The 7418-nt window shown below is 46.5% G+C and overlaps 1 long non-coding RNA gene across 1 annotated transcript; it reads left to right on the top strand.

Annotated features, from left to right (window-relative positions):
• The first annotated feature begins 6 nt into the window (after nt 1-6).
• On the top strand, nt 7-3713 carry LOC104913537. Its single transcript, XR_002120372.2, has 2 exons — nt 7-105; nt 272-3713. It is a non-coding gene; the product is annotated as an uncharacterized LOC104913537 (long non-coding RNA).
• The last annotated feature ends 3705 nt before the right edge of the window (nt 3714-7418 follow it).

Genomic DNA, 7418 nt, shown 5'->3' with positions numbered 1-7418 from the left:
CAAATCAGATAGCAAAGCCAGGCTTCGGCGGGCGGAAGGCACACAAAGGCCCACCTAGAGGGGTGCCTGAGCCAGGCCATGCAGCCCAGCGGTGGGAGGGATGAGGTAAGTGCTGCCCGGGTCCAGTCGCGCTGCCGGGTCGGTACGCCAGCGCTGAGCTGCCCTGCGAAGGAGGTACTGTGGAAACTTCATCAGGTTATGCTCGTTTCTTAATTTTTATTTTTACTTATTCCTTCTTCCTTTCATCCCCATCCCCTTTTTGGTCTTGAAGCTGTTGTCCACACAACACAGAACACATTTCCAAAGGGAAAAAAAAAAGGAAAAGAAAAAAAAAGGAAAAATGGGAGGCTGGCTCTATCCCCGCACCCTGCCCCGCCAGCAGCCATGATGGAAGCGCTGCTGGAGCCCCTTCTGCCCTCACATGGAAGAGACAACGGCGTTGGTTAAAGCAGACAGCGATACAGTGCTCCTCTGCTGCTCCTGGGAACGTGGGATGCCTCCTGGAGCGGGATGCGATGGCCGGAGTGGTGCTGAGCCATCCTGGGGTTTACAGGGTTCTTAGGGCTGTGCTGCAATGTTTCAGTTGCTTGCATCATCATGAGTTAAATCAGCATGCAAAGCCACTAAAGAATTGGCTGATTGAAAATGCACCAGCCATGAGCTTCCCTGGATTTTAAGCTGATGTTTAAATAGATCTATGGATCTTAACATCTGCATTTTAAACCTCAATTTCGGTCTGCTTAACCCCAAAGCAATCTAGCTCTGCCTAACGCAGCGCAGGCTTCGAAACAATTCAGCCAGACCATAATACTGTGGGAGCTCAGACAGCTTTGTCTGTACTCGCATCTCTCTACACGTCTCCGCAGGACCATGACTGCTGCTGTGTGCAATCCATCACCGCTTGGACGGTGCTGGAACACCCGGCTGCTCCTTAGCACACAGCAGGGCCCACACCGGCCAAACCCCATGGGGTAAAGCAGAGCCAGCGCTCTGCGTGAGTCCTCAGCGCTTCTGGAAATGGCTGTTGTAAGTCTGAACTGAAAATTTCTGTACGTTTGTAGGGTTTCTAAATGACTGTAATGTTCAGTGTTGTTGAAAAGCAACCGAGGCGGTTGAGACCGGTTGCGCTCCCTGGAGTGGGTGGTTTAATGGTTGAACCTCCTATTTGAAAAGAGAAGCGTTCTGGTACAGCGTGCTTAAAGAACACAGAGGTCAGAACAGACTTCCAGCCTTAGGTTAGGCTGACCTGGTTTGCTGCCTGAGCCTCTTCAGAGAAAGAAAGAGATCTTTCAGGGGAAAGGAAACAAATTTTTTCCCCCAGATAGCCCGTGGTCAGTCTACGCACATTCTTAAAGCAGTGGGATTTGTTCTTACCCGCAGTGTCCCTCTCCTGTGTTGTTGAGTCAAAAACTCTGGTGGTAATTATTTTAGTGCCTGTTATCAATAAGCAGTTGTTTAATTTCTTTGGCAAAGTGCTGTGACTAAAGCAAATTAGATTGAGAGGCAAAGTGAAATAACAAATATGCAGCCGCTCTGCCAAACAATGACTGTGACTGTTTACAACATTTTGTTGCAGACTGGTTTGTACACAGAATCCTTTCTGTTGAAGGTCTGCATGTCACAATCTGCTGCTTGTGCAAGCAGACTAGATTAGCAGATTATAAAGGACAAAAGGGACCTAGGTTTGTCTGGTTTGACTTCCTGTATGATGCAGGTCATAAGATATTTGGGAATGTGTTGCTTTTTCTCTTTCAAGAGAATTTAACAATAGCATACCTGTATCTTAGAGAAAAGATTATGGTTGTAATTTTTAAAATGGTCTCTGAGAATAAAGTAAGAATTGGCAGACTGTTTCCATGAAAATCTACCTGGTAGACGGAATGAAGATACCTTTTAAACTGAGCTTTGTCTGGCTTCTGCTTTCGGTTGCTGATGCTGCTGCACCTCGGTCTGCTCGAGCGAATTCCCCATTCCAGATCCTTGTCCCATGGAGCTGTGTACAGGCTGATATCCGCAGATTTAACACTCCCATTGCAGATCTGCAGAGCTCCCCCTCGGGTCCAGACTCACCAACCCTATAAATATTGCTTCTCTGTCTCCAGTTTTTCACCATTTGGATCAGGGCATCCAGAGCAGGGCGGAGCATTCAGCAGCGATCCCACCCGTGCCAGCAGTGTGCTGAGGTTTCTGTTACGCACCCAGGGATTACTCCTGGTGCTCAGCTGGTTTTCCTGCTCTGCTCCTAAAATGCCATCCAACTTGCTCCTCCCGTGGGACTGCATCTGACTCTGAACAGCCTGACACTTGGCTCTTAAGGGCAGTCCTTAGGCAACATCGCTGCTTGCTGTGGCCTTTATTTACACATTCTGCTGTTGCTCTTCCTTGTCACCCACAGACCTGACTGGTAAATATTTTATATTTTCTTCCAGCTCATTGACAAAGACCATTTCTGTCTCTACTGCAGGAGTGTCCTGGTTCCGGGTGCGTGCCTTAGTTTTGTCAACACTGAGTCAGGAGATCTGATCTACGCCATCTCCCACCACACCCATCCATGGGAGGAAAGCCCAGTGCAGGAGCTGGCAGGGAGCCATGGGGCACACTGAAACATGTGCCTGCTCTGTTTCAGAGCCATTAACTAGTGTGGGGCCCAAACCAGGTAGTTACAGCACCCATAAAAGAAAGATAACAGCTCTAAGGCGCAGCAGTGACAACTGCACTTTGAGATATTCCTATTGGATGGATTTTATTCCATGTGATTATGTCGTCTTGATATTCTCATAATCTTGTAAATGCTTCACAAGGGTTGAAGTACAGCTTTCTTCTAGATGTTCTCTACTGGTGATACTCGCATTTATCAGCTAACTTCAGTTTCTCTCTCAGCAGCGGAACTCACAGAACTGCTTCTCCTGTGGATTTGCAGACAAATCCCTGCAGAGTCCTTCCAGTTCTTTCCCTGTTTGTCTGGGCAAGGGGACAGCACTGCCCTTATGGGGAGCTGAGACTACCTGCCTTTCCGCCAGGGCCCAGTGGTGCCTCTGCTGCATACTCTACTCAGCTGTTCCTTCCAGACCTAAACAAGTTTGGGATTTCTTCCCCACTGTCAAATTTGACTGAGGTTGGAGGAAGAAGGGGAAAAATGACAGAGAAATTTTAGGAAACCAGACTAAAAATATCAAAGGACTGTTGAGCTGGAATATGCATCGGGCATTTGCCTGTTCATGGTTTTTTGGGTTTGTTTGGGGGTTTTTTAGTGTTTTTTTCCCCCCCCCCCCTATTTTTAACCTTTTCCTAAGTATGGCACGTCATACAGGTAAGGAATTTCTCAGCCAAAATATGCACCTCCTGGCAGATTTTACTTGTGTTCCAGCATGCTCTGCGGATGCATGGGCCATATGCACATGGGCTGTGTGTGCTGCATAATGATGGGGAATCACCATTCTGTTGGGTGGTTGTGCCTGAGTACAAAGAGAGATACCTTCATATGTAACAGGGGAACAAACATTTCTTTTGTTTAAGATCCATACAAGTTTTGATGGACATGTTGGGCATTTGCCAGGGCTGGCTTTTTTCTTTTCCTTTTAAACTACATCTGTTAATTTTATTTCTGGTACTATTATGACAAAGCCACCTCTGTAATATAGGTAGCTTGTGCTTTCAGAGATCTAATCATTCTTGAGCTTTGAAAGAATAAAAAAGCTGTTTCAACATCTGAATTGCAGAATGTTTTGTGTTGCTCTTGCCACTGAAATAGAGCTACTATTGAAATGCTGTGATCTCATCAGCATGTACAACTCATTATTGTTTACAGTACTTTCAGGCTTAAAAAATCATTAAATCAAGAAGGTTGGCAATTCTAATCAACATTCTAAAGCTGTCAGATTGCTGGACATATCTGACATTCGCTGGGCTTGCACAAAAGGACATGAATATAGAGTTAAGTAATCTGAAAGGATATTTATGCATTAAAATACCTATGTGCCTAGACACCTATCATTAAACAGCTTTGAAGCTATGGTAGCTGGAGACCCGTAAGCCTTTTGAACAAACGCAGCACACGGAGAGAACGTTCTCATTATAAGTGATGGAACATAAAATATTACAGCCAGAAAAGTGATGACAAAGATCAAATTGAATGAGTTTAGCTTACAAATTGGAGCATTTTCCTCTAACTGGCACAATGCAAACAACCTATGGCACAAAAGAAAGACAGTTTTGCCCTTGACATTGCTGCTGTTGCTGCCATATCTGCAGTCAAGGATCCTCATCTTGATTTATTTTTGTGCCCCAGCTGCTCCACTAAGCCGCGGTTTTCAGCCGAGTGGGCCAGAACGTGCAGAATTAAGCAAATGCTGCGCTGTCCCTTGCCTTTCTGTGGGGCTGCACAGCAGCAGCTCCCAGTTGCTAAGCAGCTGCAGAGTCGTCCTCGCCTTCGCTACCAATCAGCTGTGCAAGGGGAGAAGCACTGTTTCCCCTTGATGGGCAGAGAGGAGCTGGCAGCATGAAAGCATGAGCAGTGGCCACAGCAGAATTGTTTCTTTGCTGGCTGGCTGCTGACCCCCTGGCAAAAACATCGGTGTGAAGTAAAGGGACACTCGACGGACCAGGAGCCAAGGGAAGGACGGAGAGCCAACATATGTGCACAGTAGAGGTTACAAAGGCAGCAGATCATAGCAGAGCAGGGGGCACATGCTGAGGAGAAAGAAATGGGAGAGAGGCCAAAGGCACAGTTCAGAATAAAAAACCCCAGGAGAAGAGTGCAGCATATGGAGGGGAGAAATAAAGCAGAACTGGCACAGCCTGTGAATAATTGAATAGAAAACAGAGGAGGAGAGGAAAGCAGCTTGATTCATTACTGCCTTTCACTGTGTGGAGATGGCTACACCCGGAAAAAGGAGGTGTGGAACGCAGCAGCATTTTCATGTTTCTCAGTGGACTGTAGGTTTTACATTCCGACCCCTGCCATTTGCAGCTTTCTCACTGGACGGCCCAGCCCCTACCTTTTGTTTAGATTTGATTCCTGCAGGCTTTGCTCTTATCTGCCCCTCGTTTCTAATTTATTTTCATACCTGCTTTAGCTTTTCTGTGATTTTTTTTCAAGGCAAGTCTTAACTCCAAATACCTTTTCCGTACATTTGTTCTAATCTTCAGGAAAGGAAGCCATTGCAAATCCTGAGCTAAAGTTAGTTTCCACAGCATCCACAACACCACTGCCGCTGTTTTCCCCTCTCCTCCAGCAGCGGCCAATGCAGAGCAGTGCTTGCTCCATCTCTGGCACGCTGGCTTGCCTTTTCCCTGCAGACCAGCCAGCCATTTGGAAGATGCTGCTCTCAACATCTAACAAGTAGTTCCTGTGGCACGAAATTATCACAAACTCTTTCTGTATTGCGAAAGAGGTGTAAAAAACTGTCACAAACATCTTCAGGGTTATTGTGACCAAAAGAGAATGCAGTCCCACCACTGTTCAGCTGCCCACTTGAAAAAATACTTGATGGTCTCAGCACCTAACATGCAATTGGCTGCCAGGTGGAAAGGACTTCTGCATTCCTCTCTTTGCATCCTCCAGGCACACTCAAGGGGCACATTTCTATGGGAATGTAGGGGAGAGGAACCAAAGCCAAAACCAAAGTACAGCTGTTGCCTTACCTGTCCAGGCCTGGGGCAGAGCATGCTTTTCCCCAGGTCCAGAATCGAGTCCTAAAAGGAAATTAAGGTCCCCATACAGTCCTAAGTGGGAAGGGTTTGCTACAGGCCATTTGTGTGCATGTCTATGACAAGCCAATAAAAAACTTGACAGACACACCTCTTGATATGTTTCATACTTAGAAAATTTCATCTTAGATCTCTGACTTGGAGTGATGCTGATTTTGCATCCATTTGTCTGGAGTCTTTGAACAGGCACAGCCTCCGCTATTGTGATACTGAAGATCATTAAAGGTCTGGGGGCACTGACACTTTCTAGATAGCTTCAGCTGTGTGTCATAGAGGGCATTTTGAGCATGACAAGAGCCCTAAGTTTAATTAGAATCTGCCTTAAAAAAACAGAGCTGCTATGTTAATCCCAGTAAGCAACTGGAGCTTCACGGTGTGCCTACTGTGACAACACAAGACAGGAAGGGTGAAGCGTGTGTAGGAAGAGAGAAATGCACAGGAAATGCTATCAGGGGCAGCAGGATGACATAATTAGAATTGAGTTCATTTCTCTGCCCCCTGAGTTACTCAGTAGCCTGCTCTGAGCCTTGCTGGTTCTTTGTGAGCTCTGCTCTCAGCTTGGCTCAGGCTGCTCTGTACTTTGCTCAAGGACACTCACACGTGCCACAAACCTCTCTGGTTCTCCACACATGAGCTTCCATCCAGATACCAGCAAAGCTGCTCAGCTCTCCCTGTGCATGTAGCACTCAGCAAAAAGCGGGCAGAAGTCATGGTGTGTCCCATCAGAAGATGAGCAGAGGATTCCATTGTCTCTTTAGTTGGTGGTTGCTGTCCTCCCCAGGAAGTTTGCACTAGCCGTGGCTGTACCAGTGATGTGTGACAACACACACTGGGCACATGGATGTTGGTGCCATACACTACTCAGCAAACACCTGCCTTTATTTCATACACAGCCCTCATACACTATTCTTCTTTTCTTCCCCTATTTAGTCCGTTTCCTCACATTTCTGTCCAGAAGATAGGAGAGCTTCCTGCCAGGGCCAGGTGCCCAGGAGAGTGATGGTTAATGGATCGCTAATTAAGTGTTGATTAACAGTTCTAAAAACTTGCATTGTTCAGGTTTCATCCTACCTCACGCAGTGGAAGGCATGTTTAGCAAACGATACCCAGCATCATCTAATCATGTAGTTCTCAAAATTCTCTCACAAAAGAACAATTAAACCTATTTCAGGTTTGATGTAATCTACCAACTGCCTTTTGGGAAGCATAACCCACCACGGAAATCCATTTACAGCCCCTTTCCCTCCTGACAGACTACTCTCTGCTGCAGATTTGGACACAGAAAAGCGTCTGAAGTGGATGAATTTCATGCAGCTCTGTAGCAGAGCCCTCAGTGCTCACATAGCCACGAGCTAGCCTTTGCATCACTCCTGAACCTGCTTCTTCTGATGGTTCCCATGGTGAAACCAACCACACGCAACCACAGACCTCGCCTCAGACGCCTCAGACAAAGCGTGTTGGATCCTTCCAGATTTGCTTTCCAGCACAGAGGTAGAGGATAAAATCCAGCATCACCTAGTTCTGCCAGCAAGTGTTGATAAATTCCTCACTGTTCCTCTGTGAAGCCATGCAGCACATCTGGGAGACACAGATCTGCAGGGCCAGAGGTAGGATGGTGTTGGCAGATACTTGCTCATTTCATGCTTTTCAGAAATTAGTCATTGTGCTTGATGTTCCAGAAACACATAGGATGATCTTAACTTTGCTTT

This window comes from Meleagris gallopavo, chromosome 17 (genome assembly GCF_000146605.3).
Source record: "Meleagris gallopavo isolate NT-WF06-2002-E0010 breed Aviagen turkey brand Nicholas breeding stock chromosome 17, Turkey_5.1, whole genome shotgun sequence".
NCBI lineage: Eukaryota > Metazoa > Chordata > Aves > Galliformes > Phasianidae > Meleagris > Meleagris gallopavo.
This window is presented reverse-complemented; position numbering and strand designations above follow the sequence as displayed.